General features: G+C 48.0%; 1 long non-coding RNA gene across 1 annotated transcript in view; it reads right to left on the bottom strand.

Annotated features, from left to right (window-relative positions):
- The window catches only part of LOC311597974, a 163,662-nt gene that overhangs the window by 3,937 nt on the left and 144,225 nt on the right, over window positions 1-15,500 (bottom strand). Inside the window, exon 2 of the long non-coding RNA XR_014779415.1 lies at window positions 4,704-4,910. This is a non-coding gene — a long non-coding RNA (uncharacterized lncRNA). The remainder of the gene's footprint in view (window positions 1-4,703; window positions 4,911-15,500) is intronic.

Genomic DNA, 15,500 nt, shown 5'->3' with positions numbered 1-15,500 from the left:
AACATCCTTCCTGAGATGCAGCCCTGACATGTCACCAGCCAGCTTTACTGTTCCCTTTGGAGGAATCAGAGCATCTTAAACACTGGTCTATAATCTCAGTCTCCAAAAGCTTGACGACAGAAAAGTTATTGCCCTGCCACTCCTATTCACTTGGGAAATGATAATAATACAGAACGTTTGTGGAAACATCAGAATAGGTGTGTGCCAGAGTCAGTGGCCACCTCTCCATAAGCTCTGCAAAGAACACAGCAGCATTCCAGGAAGCAGGGGAGCAAAGTAAACCCCAAGACAGCCCAGCCAAGCAACAAAACCAGGACTCAGATGAATGCTGTGGCATTCAAATAGCATGACCTTAAGCCTACACTATACTGACTCATGGGGTCAGAAGTGTTCTTGAGTGTCAATAGAATCCTAGAGAAGGTTCCTTTTTTTTTTTTTTTTTTTTTTTTTTTTTTTTTTTTTTTTAGACAGAAGCTCTTGAAAGATACAGGTCACACTTAACACCCCACAGTCCTTTGAATGACACCCCCTGTGCAAATGGCAATTTAAGCCAGGGAGAATGAGTCTTAATAAACATCCTTCTGCTGGTTAATCTCTGACAATGGAGTTTAGAGTCACCCAGGAGGTACATTCCTGGGTGGATCTGTGAGGGTGTTTCCAGAGAAGTTTAACTGAAGGGGAAAGACTTACGCCGGATGTTGGTGGCCCCATCCTGTGGAATGGGGTCCTGGAGTGTGTAAAAAGATAGAAGGAGGAAGTGAGTTGAGCATCAGCATTCATCTGTTTGTGGCTGCACACAGTGGGACCAGCTGCCTAATGCTCCCACTGCCGTGCCTTTACCACCATGAGGGACTGTATCTCTTCAAACCACGAGCCAAAATAAACCCTTCTTCCATTAAGACAAATGCTTTTAGGGCTGGAGAGATGGCTCAGAGGTAGAGCACTGTCTGTTCTTCCAAAGATCCTGAGTTCAATTCCCAGCAACCACATGGTGGCTCAAAACCATCTATAATGAGATCTGGTGACTTCTTCTGGTGTGCAGGGGTACACGCAAGCAGAGCACTGTATATGTAAAAAATAAATAAATAAATCTTTTAAAAAAAAAAGACAAATGCTTTCATTAGGTATTTGGTCACAGTGATGAGAGATATAACTAATACACTATCCCAGCATCCACCATCCAAAGGCTTGTGGTCCCCTGCAGCATAGACTTCAGGAAGTCCCTCATCCCCATACTGTGGCCATTGTCACCATTGTCACCGTTCTGCATCACTTTCTGCAGTTTTGCCTTCTTTGTTTTCCTTTTTGTGAATCTGCTCCGAGATAGTAAATCTTTAATGTTCTGAGAGTAGATTTGATTTCTGGAAAAAGACCAAACTCACTTAGAGCCAAAGCTTGCCAATAAGGTAGACAAGTAGTTTATATTAAATTTTTAAGAAAACAACCTTGTGCCCGGAGCTCAATAAATATTTGTTGACTAACAATGACAACAAAATGAGAATTAAGTGCACGTTGTTTGAGTCTAAGGAAAAGAGATTCATTTTATTCTTCAGCTCATAGATCTTCTGAAAACACTTCCAGGAAAGAAATTCCAGAAGCAGTCTGTAGAGTGGCAGGGTCAGTAGAATAAGAACAGTGCGCCAAGGGAATTCCTCTCGGAAGACAATCCACGCTCAGAATCCCAATCCACAAGCCTTTAAAGGTGACCCAGTTTCACACAAGAAAAGGTGGTTCTAGTCTGTTTGGTGTAACGACACACAAACAAAATTGCTAAAGCTCTGGTCAGTCCAGGGAAGGGGTTGGGACAGGGTGGGGGTGGGGGAGCCTGCTTAGGAAAAAACAGTCAGAATAAAGAAGAGAAAACAGAAACAATAAAACGGAAGACACTGAGAGACACACAGAGGGCTCTGGAGGGCTGCACAAGGTGCCTCGCTGGGAGCTCAAACCTGCTGGCTGGCGTGTAAGGAGAAACTTGTAGAAGAGACAGCTGGGCCTTAAAGCAAAGCCTCCAACCTCCTCATAGCATGGCACTCCCAGAAAATGGCCCCAGCTGGACAGCTCACGGAGACAAATGTACAATACAGAAGAATATAGGAAGTCTGGCCTGGAGGGCTTTCCCCCCAGTGGCCCCGGGCCTACTTGCCACCCCACAGATGGCTATGAATTCTTCTGCGGTTTTGTTCACTGCCCTCGAGTTGATTAAACCCACCTTGAGGAGGGAGAAAAACTTTAGCAGGTGGGTAGAGGGAAGGTGCAGCAGGCCCAAGGTTCGGGCACACAGAAATGGGAGTTTTAGATGTCAGATGACAGCTTGCCCCCTCTTTGGAAGGATGGCAGAGGAAGGGAAAGAAGCGTGAGAGAGGGAAGACAGGCAGAAGCCGGCGGGTTGAAGGCCTTGGCTGCTGTAGGTTTGCTTTTGAACTTAATTCCGTGCACAACAAAGATCCTTCAGAGTCACTGATAGGGGGCTGAAGGGTATGGTTTTAAATTTTTAAAACTTCACACTTTCTTATTGTCTGCTTAAAAACAGCCATAAATAACAAACTTGAAACCCAGAGATTCCCCAAAGCTAAGACGCAGGCTCTTTTCTTGCTTCTAGCTTAGTAGGGTGCCCTGCTTACAGAAAAAGGCTGGGGTGATTCAGACATGAGATGAAAACCTCTAACCCAAGTTTTGTAAAAAAACAAAACAAAACAAAACAAAAACAAAAATGCTGTGAAGCTAAAAAGTAAACAGTAGCCCAGGGACCCCAGAACTGAGCGCAGCCTTCCTCCTTTGTGTGGTTTTGTTCATCTTGTCACTGGTTGACTTGCCGTTACTGTTGTCTACCCTGTCTAAAGGAGAATAAATACATATATGGCTTACACCCGCCTGGGCAAGCCACCTGTCTGTGTGAGAGGGATGGCAGGCCGTTCAGATCGGGCTGGGGAGGCAGAGGGGAGGAGTACTTTTAAGATGGCTGCCAGCGTTGCTATGGAAATGTAATTCCCGGCCAGAAGCAAATCCCATTCAAAAGGCCAAGAATGGCCATGTTAGGTCAAAAACGGAACATGAACTGGGGGAAAAGATTGCTTTTCAAGAGAACCAGACAATTAATTTAACAGAGGAACCACCCTACAAAGAGGAAAATTACAATTACCTTACGTTGAGGGATCTTTATTCTGTTAAAGTCCAATTTTTAAAAGCGCACAAGGGATAAAGTGACAAGAGAATGTTCCCCATTTCAGCAGAGAAGAAGTTTACACGGAGGTAGGAGGGGCGCGGGGGGTGGGGGTGGGGGCAGTTGAGAGGTCAGGAGGACGGCTTCCAGAGGAAGATCTGTAAGACGCTGGTCTGGATGGCTGAGGAGAGTTATAGAGCTGTCTGTCAGCATAGGCACATGTCTCAGGCGGGGCAGGTTAATGTCTGCCAACATTCGCCAGCCTCAAAACTTTGCAGTGTCCTCAACGTCATTTTCTTACAACAAACCTAACTCTAGGTCTCACTGCACCACGCCCCATCTATGGACCAGAAAAAATAATGTGAGTACGTGTAAGTTTGACCACAGGGGGATGTAGCTGCCTAGACAATTCACAGGCAAGGAGTGGAAAATAAACTTGCAGCCAGGCACGATCCTCTCATCCCCCTCGTAGTGTTCGCCCTCTCTTCCATCTATCACCCGCCAGCTCAAAGACCAAAACACATCCAGGGCAGTGCACATCCAGTCAGCAGATATTAATTGAACTGTTATTAGAATTGAGACAGTGTGGGGTGCCATGGCAGGGGGGAGGGGGAGGGGGGCGGGAGAATAAAGACAGAAAGATTTTATCGCTGCCTTCAAACAGCTTGTCAAATAGGAAGCTCAAATATTACACAAAGAAGAAACCAGTTGGTGTGTGCCTAGGTGCCGAAAGAGTAATCACTTTATGGAGTTCTGAAAAGAAGGTGTGCTTTCCATGCTGGGCTGGCCAGAGAAGGCAAGGACAACATCAGGGTTTTTTTTGTTTGGTTTTGTTTAGGTTTTTTAAACTGTAGTTTAAAAAAAAAAAACCTAACATAAATTTCTCATCCTAAACATGTTTAAGTGTACAACTCAACTGAATTACATACATGCTTGTCATACAACAACATGCCCAGAATTGAAATCTGAGGCCCAGTGTCTGTTGAACAAGTCTTCATTCCCCTCTCCCCACTCTCCAGGCACCCCCATTCTGCCTTCGGTCTCACTCCAAATTCCCCCATTGCTGTGATTTCAACATGAAATGTCCCCCCAAAGACCCATGCGCTCCCCAACTGGTAGTAATATAGGGGAAAGTTCTGGAAATTTCTGCAGGTGGAACCTAGCTGCAGGAAGCAGCAGGTCACTGGACATGGAGGTGAGCCTTTAAGAAAGATTGTTTGCCTTTGACCTCTTTCTATTTATCCTTTTTCTAGCCCTCCCTCCTTCTTCTTCCACCCCCATGTTTCCCATCATGAGGTAAACATCTGGATGGCTCCTCTTCCGCAGACTCCCTTCCTCAAGATGCTCTTCCCCATCACAGGCCCAGAATGAATGGAGCCAGGAACTAGGGAAGGAACCCTCTGAAACTGTGAACCCAAATCAGCTACACCGCATACCTTGTCACCGCAGCAACAACAACAATAAACAGCTAGTAGGCTCATGTAAGAGATTTGTCTTCTTGCAAGTGGCTTACTTCATTTATGATAACATGGTCAAGGCTTACCTTGTAGCATGTGGCGGTCTTCTCTTCCTCAGGGCTGAGTCAGATTTCTCCTTATGTTTGGAGCACCTTCTGGTTTCCCATTCATCTGTCTGTGGATGTAAGGGTTGCTCCCATGCCTTGCTTATGCAAGCAGCTTACGCCACTGCTGTAAGTTAAATGTGTAAGTATCTTTTCAAAACCCTGTTTTCAATCCTTATTAAAATGTCCCTAGAAAGAGAATTGCCAAAAAAAAAAAAATGGTGATTCTGATTTTTTTCAGTTTTTAAAGAGTGGTGTTCTTTTCTACATAGGGCCTTAACCATTCTGCATCCCTACCAATGGGACACAAAGGTTATAATTACATCTTTGCCAACTCTTTACTCCCCTTCCCCTCTCCTCCCCTCTCCTCTCTCTGTCTCTGTCTCTCTCTGTCTTTCTCTCTGTCTCTCTCTCTCTCCCTTCTCTCTCCTTTCTTCCCTCCATCCTCTGTGGAAGACAGAAAAAGTATAGTCACCTAGAGATAGGCTCATCAGAAATCAGCTGGCCCAATCAGAATGCTTAGAAGAAGGTGAATGCGGTAAGCTGAGAAGATGGGCGGGGATTCCTGAACTTGGAAGACCAATGTCCCATGGTTCTTTGTTCAGGGTTTTGAGTTGCTGAGGGTCCCAGACCTGTATGCCCTGCTCAGCAAAACTGAAGCTCTATAATATACAAGGACCCCAAGGTGTCCTTGTGTATTAGTTATTTTTCTGTTGCTGCGACAAAACACTGCAGCCAAGGCAACTTATTAAAAAAATCAGTTCATTGGACTTATGGCTCCAAATGATCTATGATGGCAGAGCAAAGGAAGGAAAAACTGAGAGCTCACATATCCAACCACAAATAGGAGACAGAGCTATCTTAAACTTATATGAGTCTTTTGAAACCTCAAACTTTGCCCCTAATGACATAACCTCCTCTAACAAGGCCACACCTCCTAATCCTTCCCAGACAGTTCCACCAACTGGAGACCAAGTGTTCAAACATATGAACCTATGAGGGTCATTCTGATTCAAAATACTACATCTGTTATGGTATTCAGCCTGTGCCATTGGACGTGTTTTCAGCACCCGTCCTTACCCGAAGTGCTGGTGAAACAAACCTTCACATTTTTAGCTGTCCTTATAGTGTATAGAGTGCTTTCTTTTTGTCTTATCATTATTGGATGTTTTGGGTTTGGTTTGATTTCATTTTCTGAAGTGTGGCTTTGTTACACATAACCCAGGACAGCCTTAGACTCAAAACTCTTCCTGCCCCAGTCTCCCAGGCTAGCATACCCAGCTTTCAGTATTATTTTCTTAGACCCCAGCAGTGGTTATCACCTCATGTCCTACCCACCTCCTGCTAGCTTGCTGTGGCCAGGACACAAATCTGTGGAGGAGGATAAAGGCCAGTAAGTAACCCAGCCCCCCATGCTATGGCTAGCTCAACTCTCCTCCATCCACAGGTCACTGGGTTTCATGCTGCCTGCCTAGAGGGCTGCCCTTCCAGCTGATGGATTTGATGGTCTGGAAACCAGAGCGTCAGCTCTGTCGGCATTGAGATCCCTTTGACAATCCTGCTGTCCTGTGCCTGCCCCCTGCCCTGTGCCATTTCCCTGACCAGACACCTGGCCACACTCATCAAATGGCTTTTGCTGTATGTGGAACTGCTCTTGATACGCTGTTACCAAGTAGGTGACTGAATAGCATTGCTTCAGGGGGTTCTTGTTAAAAGACCGAGATACAGAGACCGTTAAAGGGAAGGGCAAGGTGAACACCATAAATGTTAATAATAGTTGCTTCTGGAACATAGAATATGAATGAATTTTTTTCCTTTGTGCTTTTCTGTATTTTCCAAAATTTTTACCATGAATATGTATTGCTTTTGTAATCAGAGGAAAGGACAGCGCATGGTAATTTTTTAAAAAGCCTTTGTTGGGCTGCATGCCCACTTGGGCTTGTATCTTTTGTGGATTCCACACAGAAAATTATAGAGTTCTGCCCTCCTCTAAACTCATCTCAAACACAGGGACAGAGCTATCCTGAGGAGTACAGAGCAGCCCTTGACCTCGCACCAGTCCTGAGCAGATGGCCTGGCTCGAGATGGAAAAAGATGAGGACATGAGGTAAGCCTTCTTGGAGAGCTGGAGTCATGTTCATAGTGGCCCGGTTCTCCCAAAGGCCTTCAATCTTCTCAAGGTGGAAAATGAAAGGTGCTTATGCTAAGTACAATACAGCCAACCTCTTGGACAAAACTAAGGAAAGCTAAGTGGGGTGCACCGTGGCCACCCCACCAGGGCTCAGCTCCTTCATGGCCCTCTCTCCCTGGAGACATCACCACATGTTTGAGGACTGAATCCCCATGATAGAAATCTGCTTGGTAAAGAAACTGAAATGAGTTCAAAAGATGGAGATGGAAAAACATTATCTTTATTTCAATCACTGGTACAAAACCTGACAAATCCTGTGATTCCGGTATCAGGTTTCCCCTTCCTCCCCCAGGAGGCAAAGCATCATGGGTGCTGAAGATAGCCCCATGTAAACACGTGGCTTCTGAGACAGTACCACACAAGAGTGGTGATAACTTTCCATCTGCACTGTCCCTCAGAAGGTAAAGGCCCCGCCACTGCCACTGTCTGTGAGGGAGACATGAAAGTTCTAACCCCAATGCACCCAACTCAAGAGCACTTGTGCAATATAAGCCTATGGTTAGACAGGAGAAAGAAACTGAGGCTCAGACAACAAATCAGCAGTGTGCCCTAGGGCGTAGCGTATCTAGAACTCAGCGTTCCACGCTCCAGAGTCAAGCGTGCACTCCTGATACCAGCAGTTACTCGCACGAGCTCAGACACTGTTCAGATTGCCAGGGTGCTCTTCTCAGGTCAGGGAGGTGGACTGGGGATTTGAGATTATGAGTCTGAGAGCCCTCCTCTGCTCTCGGACAGTGGGCCAACCCCTAATGCTAGGCCCCAGTGCCTATGAGTCTGAGAGCCCAGGCCTCTGAGTCACCCCTCCTTATCACATCGCACCCACTCCTTTATAGTCTATGTCTCTAAGAGAGGTCTCTGATTAGGGGGGTGTGGGTCGTGTTTGTCTAACCAGCACAATAGGATAACTATAGGAGCGTTCGCCAGGATGCTTCCCTGTGCATGGAACATGCCTTTGTGAAAATTAGAATAGGGTGCCCTCTCCTGGCAGACGAATTAGAACACAAGGCCCCTCTGCCCAGGCTGTGTGGACCTTGGTCCCCAGGATTTCAGCCCTCACTCAGCTCTAAGGAGAGGGTCCCATGTGCCAGGGAAGCAATAGGATTCGTGCACAAGGACCCGGAATACCCGGAGAGCTGCTGCCTCCCAGGCTGCTTCCTAGCCCTCCCTCCAGGGCTGCCTGCCTTCTCAGCCTCGGCCCTTGATCTTGCTGACCAGGAAGGCTCTGTCACCCGGCCTCCACCTCTGTCAGTGGCTGGACTGGATCTCCCCCTCCCCATCCTCAGCTGATGAGGCCTCATTCCCATGGGGAACAGAGCGCTTTCCTGGCCTCTGCCCACCCCAAGCTACCTCCCTTCGAGAGCTTCCTTTAAGCTCTATTTTTAGTTTCTTGATTGCAAGTGAGAAGTCAGAATCAGGGAATGCTGGGAAACTGTAGAGATAACCAACCCAGAAAAATGGGCAGCCATGTGGGGAGGGTTAAGGGACTCCAAGAGACAGAGGTAGTGATCACAGCACCCGGGCTATAACTGAGGTGGACAAGGAGGGCAGAAGGTGGGCTACACATCCTATCTCCAGGCCAGAGGCCAGGGACAGCTGCAATCAAGCCACTGAGCTACAAAGAACTCCTCTGGCCATTTTGTAGAATCCCTTCTCAACCTGGAGGGGAAACTGAGTCACACAGCTGAGGAGGTAGTAAGTAGTCTGATTCCTGAAGCTTTGTTTTACAGGTGTGTGTGAGTTTGGGCTGGGAAATGTGTACCCCTCACCAAAAAAAAAAAAAAAAAGACCACCTTCAAACCCAAGTGCCCAGCACCTCTGTACCAACCTGAGCCCAAAGACCAGGCACAGGCCAGATTCATAAGACTGCCCCCGGATTGGGCTGTTCTCAAGCTAAGAAGAGTCTGGTTTTCCCTCACCGCCCGGGGGCTGGTAGTGGCCCCTTTGCCTCCACCAAATGCATCATCTCCCTCCCGGAGACAAGAACACTTCCCCGATGTGGCGCCGCACTCCTTAAATGAATGAACCCGCAGCTCCAAACGGCGCAATTGGCAGTTATTGCTGGCAGTTTATCAGTATTAACTGATTAGGCCCAAGATGATGGATCTTCTGTCTCAGAAAGCCCGCTGCCCTGCGCCACCCCCGGACAGCCCATGCGACCCAGCTGCTCCAAGCTGCCTGGGGGCTAGCCTTCACTCCACTCCCTCACCCTGCGCTGCTCCCCTCCCCTCCCCCCCACACCAGGCAAAAGAGACATTTAAATAAATAAAACAAAATTCAAATGAGGACACTAAATCTCCCCGGCGTTTAATTGATGATCATTATGCTTAGGAACCTAAACTCTTTTAATTTCACTGCGATGCAGAGATGAATTATAGAATTACAGTCGCCAATTATCAATCACGCCTCTGCTAGTGTCTCCTGGCTGTCCAGCAGGCTCCTGCTCCCTCTTGCAGGCCAGAGGTTGAAGAGGGAGGAAAATAGCGCTGGGAGTGTGATTGCAGGAGGGATCTGCTCACTCTGGTGCTCTCTCTCTCTCTCTCTCCCTCCCTCCCTCCCTCCCTCCCCCCTCTCCTCCCCTCCCTCCTTCCCATTTCCCCCCTCTCTGCCCTCCCCCCGAGCGTCCCTCCCTCTCTTCCTCCGCCCTCATCTTCCTCTCTTCCCTCCCTCACTTATCTTTCTCACCCCTCCCTCTAGTCGCTTCCTTCTCACCTCTCTCCCCTTCCCTCCCTCCCTCCTTTCCTTTCTTCCCTCTCCCACCATCCCATTTCTAACTTGCCACTTTCCCTAACTTAATAATAATTAAAAAAAAAAAAAAAAGAAGAAGAACCAGACAATTCAAAAAACAAAACCTTTTCATTTACGGCCCAGCATTTAATCCATTTTGTTCAGGGGACCGTGTGCCATCCCCAGCGCTGGGCAGAATTCCAATGGCAACTACTGTCCAACCCTAAGCAGCTGCAGCTGAGCTGCCTAACCCAGCAGCCTGCAGAGGGAGATGGAAACGGGTTCTCTGGTAGACTGCAGAATGCCATCACTGCCAAGGCTGCAGCCTGAGCTTCGGGCACCCTACACCGGGGTGCCATGCCCTCTCCCTCCTCTCCTCCTTTACTGTGAAAATAATAATAATAATTTGAATAATAATTTCCACCAAAGCTGGGAGTGATTTGCATTTGTATAGTGCTCTGCAATTTACAAAGTGCTTTCATGTGCATTATCTCATTTGATCCTTCCAATAATCCTGAGAGGTCTGTAGAGCAGGTATTTTTGTTATTCAAACGTTTATTCATTCATTTGACTAACATTTATTGAGTCTCTACTTTATACCAGACCCTGGGGATAGAAAGACCGGAGGAAGAAGAAGAAGAAGAAAAACAAGAAACCTTTTCCCTCAAAGATAAACAGCCTCTTGGGATGACCTACTAAGTGTACAGAATACACAGCCTATTGGGATGACCTACTAAGTGTACAGAATATTAAAAGGTCCAGCGACAATGTTCCCCTTCACAGCAAGGAGCCTGAGACTCAGGGGACTAAGCCAGCCAGGACAGACCACTGCTGCGACTTTGAGCTCTGAGCCCCTGTCTGAGGTATCACATCATCATCACTATCCTCGTTTTACCTCTTTGTTTAAAAACCCCAGTCTGAATGCCCAGGAGCCAACTCAGTAGGCAGAGTACCCACCATACAAGCATGGAGACCTGAGTTTGGATGCCCATCACCTGCCTTTAAAAAGGTGGAGAGTAACGGAGGAAGGCACCCAACATTGACCTCTGCCCCCACCTCACACACACACACACATACATGCATACACAAGTATAAGCACACCAATATGTGTACATACAACACACACACTCACCCAGTAGCTTTGTGAATTCACTGCTATCCTTGGATCTCCTGAAATATATACATTGGCAAATAATGGAAGGTCAAGAGAAAGAAAAACAAAAACAACAACAACAACAAAAGCTTGGGGGACTGCTGACACCAACAAATTCCTTAAGTCCACGTGCATTACACCATAAAGAGAAGAAAAAAAAAAAAAAAGACAAGGGCTGAGGCTAGGAGAGAGGGGCTAATCCCTGAGGCATCCAATATCTGGGAATTCCTTCTGAGAAGACTGCCAGGAAGCCTCTGGTCAAGTCTTTGTAGTTGACTAGTTGGTTTAAAGACTATGCCTTTTCTCCCACAGGAGTTTAGGCCAGCTTTGCCTTGAACCATTCATGGCTTGACTGGATTACCTGCCTCGTCCTAGTTTCATTCATGAATAGTAGCCAACTCTCACAGGCTCACTATTGTCCACAGCTGGCTTGTCAATCTCCCCAAGCCCTCCAACTACAGGACCAGATGGAGGTGGAACTAGCCTTGACAGGGTCACTTAGCTCAATTCACTGGAGAGGATGGGTCCTTACAGGTCCTTTGGGGACCACTGTCTGAGTCAGAACTCACCACTCTGCCTGGCCAAGGCCAGGACAACTCTATCCCGTTACCAGCTGGTTTCCCTGGCTCTGGGCCACTGGCCTCTAGCCATGGGCCAGGCACCCAGCCATGCTATGGAGCCCAGTATCCCTGGCATGGAACAGTCATGTTATACTCTCGTTGGTCTTGGAAGGCTGAGACGCAACCTGGGCACTGTGGAAATTATGACTCCATCCTTAGATGGGGAAGACATTCCAATCTTTCTCTGGCCCTGATGCTTTCCTTCTAAGTTGTATCCCATAGCTGCTCCATCACTGCCCTGTGTTACAAGGACAGGACCAGTGTCCTTTGGCCTCCTGACCTCCCATCCCCAGGTCACACCACTTTGCTTCCAAGCTTAACCACGCCCTTTCCGCCCCTCCAAGCCTCATGTATCACCTCCAGCTCTTCCTCCACAATCTGCCTTGTGAGCATCTAGTCATCCATAAAGTACTCACCTCAATGCTACCATCTCCCCTGAGAAGCTTTCCAAGTTACTTCAACACCATCACCAAACCAGAGCTGCCCTCTGCCCTCTTTGGGAGTCCTCCAGGGCACTTCATGTGTCTCCATGGCTGCCCCTGACCCTTGACCTGAAAAGTGGGGCTCAGCTGGTATTAACAATCTTCCTGAACTAAAGCTCTTTCTGGCGAGTTTACCCAAGACTCTTCCAATGTTAAAACTAAGAGTCTCACATCCTGCGGGGGGGGGGGGGGGGACTAGTCCTTAGCAGACCAGGGTTAAGTCACTTAGCTGCACTTGTCATTTAAGTTGAGGCTTGTACTCCCCAAGGCCTGTTTTCAAAGTTGTCTTGTCGACAGCCAGGGTATCTTCAGAGAAGCATAAAATACCTCTGGCCATGTGAAAGGTTTTCCTCTTATAGGCCAAGAGTCCAAAAAAGAGCTAGAATAAGAATCACGTGACCAGAACTGGAACACATTGGAACCCACTAAAAATAGGAGTCTGAGAGAAATACCAATGACCTGTCCAAAATGGCAGGGGAAGTCCGAAGGTCCAGTGATAACCACACTGGCCTGAAGGTCCCAAGATTTCAGTCCTGACTCTACTGTGACACAGGCTGCCCTACCCAGCCCACACCTTTGACCCTGAGGAGTACAGCATTTAATAGGTCGGTAGTTCTGTGACATAAACTCTCCACTCATCCTCTAACGCTCCAGAAATGGCAGTATCACTTTACAAGTGATATGTATATATATATATATAATTTTTTAAAAGAGGGAGACTCAGAGAAACCAAGTGATTTTCCTGCAATCCTCCAGCTGGTGTCAGTGCTGCTTTCAAATACAGCCTTTTCTGCCTCCAAAGCCTAGGCTCCTCAAGGCCTGTGGTAACTATGTTTCCACCCTCCCTCCAGCCCTCTTCCCCCTCCCCCTCTCTCCCCTCCCCCCCATCCCTCCCTCTCTCCCTCCTTCCTGTGCTCCCTCCTCCCTATTCTCTCCGCTTTCTTTCATGTAGTCTACCTTAACCCTGGCCTCAAGCTGACTTTAAGTTTCTGATCCTCCTGTGTCACTCTCCTGCCACACTACTACTCCATAGGTTGGCAGTGCTAGAAAATGGAGCCCTATACATGCCAGATAAGTACCCCATGAACTGAGCTACATCCCTAGCAGCACTTTTTTTTTCCTGAGACAGGGTCTCCGTGTAAGCCTTGGCTGTCCTAGACTCGCTTTGTAGACCAGGCTGGCCTCGAACTCACAATGATCCGCTTGCCTCTGCCTCCTGAGTCCCAGGATTAAAGGTGTGTGCCACCACACCCAGCCCCCAGCAGCACTTCCTTTGGACGCCTATGGGAGCCAGGTTCCAAGTGCGCCACTGCTTGTCAGTGGGATGTTCTCTCACCATCCAGTAAAGGAGGAGCTCTGGAGAGCTGGGAGGCTCAGGGTATCCATCCTCCCCGGGGGACAGAAGCAAAGCAGGAAGCTGCCGATGTTTCTGACACTCCTCTGAAGCCCTGATCTCAGTGGGATGACTAGAAGGAGGGTTGCTTCTTAACAGCTGGGGCCTTCCTGTGTGGACCGAAGTAGAGGAAAGCAGTAGAGGAGGAAGTGGAGGAAGAGAGCGCAAAGAGTCAGGGTTAAACACAAAGGTCACAAAACTGAATTTCCAACCTGTGGATCATGACCCCTGTGGGGTTGCATATCAGATATTTACCTTACAGTTCGTGGCAGTAGGAAAATTACAGTTATGAAGTAGCTACAACGATAATTTTATGGTTGAGGGGGCCACCACAACATGAGGAGGCGCATTAAAGGGCCACAGCACTAGGAGGTTGAGAACCACTGCCTTAGACTGATACCGTACCTTGCACAACTCACTCAGAGGAACAATGGCCAAACTTTTTCTCCAGAACCTCTCTGTTTTCCTAGGCCCAAACACCAATCCATAATAATATTTGTTTCCAGCTGAGCTCCTAAAATGGCCTCACTCTAGCCCCTGTCTCGTAGGCGATATGGATGTCTCTGACCATGGGAAGTGGTAACCAGGGCCCTGCCCTCCTACCCTTAGCAACCAGATAAGTACACTGTCTGATATGTCCCCCTTCTGGAGTACAGGGTGGTAGCCTGTGCTTAGCAAGGCCAGGGTAGCCACCTAGGGACTCTGCAGACTTCCTGTTCAGCCAGCTTCAGAGCGTCAGAGGTGACAGACTACCAACCCAACCCAACCCAACCCCCTTCTTTGCCGGGGAGGGGGGCCTCCTTCCAACCTATCTCTCTGGCCCAGACCCCCATATCTTCCTCAGAGCTTCAAATAGCTGTGTCTCGGAAATGTGAAGTGCTGTTTTCTCCTAATTACAAAACTAACAGCTGACAACACGTGCACTGCCGTTTCTCAGAGCTAACAGCCCCATTAGGACAGATCCTGTTATCGCCCTTGCCCCCTCCAGATATTTTATGAAGCCGCCTCAAAAGTACTCAGCGCCTGGCCCTCCCCTCCTCCTCCCTTCTCTCTTTTAAGGCGATGGCTTTGTGAAAGCAGAGGGGAAAATAAAGCTTTTTACTAAAATGTCACTCTGGGAAGTGGGGGGGGGGGGGAGCGGTGGTGCGGGGGACAGGACTTCCTAATAGGCCATCGGAGGAGGCTTGCTTTTTTTTTTTTTTTAAAGTGTGATAAATTTGACCCGTCTTAAAAAGACAGCCCAGTGTTGCTTATCAGCCGTGATTTGACCAGATAGCCGTTTCAAAAAACAGACACTGGTCTTTTTTATAATAAATGAAAGCAATAAAATCAAGAGCTGGGCCAGAACTGTAATTAAGAATCAAGCCCAGAGAATGGGGGTGTGTCAATAGAAGGCAGTGAAGTCTTTGGACAGGCTGCCATGGGCATCACTGGTTGGGGCCACCACAAGGGGACACCCCCACCATAGAAAGGGGTATCTCTTACCCCCCTACCCCCTTTCTTTCTCCTAATGGTCTTGAAAGAGTCCCATTTCTGGACAGATGGACCCAGGGTTTGCAAGGAGGGACCCACTGTCCACCCCAAAGCCTAACCCAGTGGTTATTTGAAACTCAGCCAGGAGACCTATTCCTTGCTCCATCTGCACACAATAAACACCCAGGCTCGCTACCCCTGTGTTGCCTGTGCAACACAGTCTCCAACGCAGGCTGCTGCTTTGCATTTTCTTTTGGCTTTATTAAAACTGATTTTCTATTTGCACTATAAAAACTGATCTGATTAAATTTCCATTTTTCCCCAAAGAAAAGACTCAGACTCAAACACTCTCTCTCTCTCTCTCTCTCTCTCTCTCTCTCTCTCTCTCTCTCTCTCTCTCTCCCTCTCTCTCCCCTCCCCCTTCCTTACCTCCTCCCTCCCTCCATCTCTCCATGCCCTCCTCTCAGTCTTCTATCCCATTAGCCCTCTTCACTTTTTTTTTTCTTACCCCAAACAAATAATTCGTGATTACCCTCCCTCCTTGTCCCTCTCATGCCCCACTGGGTCCCCAGCGCAGTTTCCATGGGGATGGCGCTCCCAGGGAAGGGAGTAGAGCTCACTCAGTGAAGCTGAAAGGGGGGGCTCGTCTGGGGATCAGCGTTGAAAGGGGGTGTTTCTTCGGCCTATGGCTAGGAGACTCTGACACATCCAGTGTGGCCCTGAGTCTGACTGGTACTCTGGGG

This window comes from Acomys minous, assembly GCF_964271855.1.
Source record: "Acomys minous genome assembly, chromosome: 5".
Classification (NCBI taxonomy): domain Eukaryota; kingdom Metazoa; phylum Chordata; class Mammalia; order Rodentia; family Muridae; genus Acomys; species Acomys minous.
Note: the sequence above shows the minus strand (reverse complement) of the source record. Positions and strands in the feature narration are given on the sequence as shown.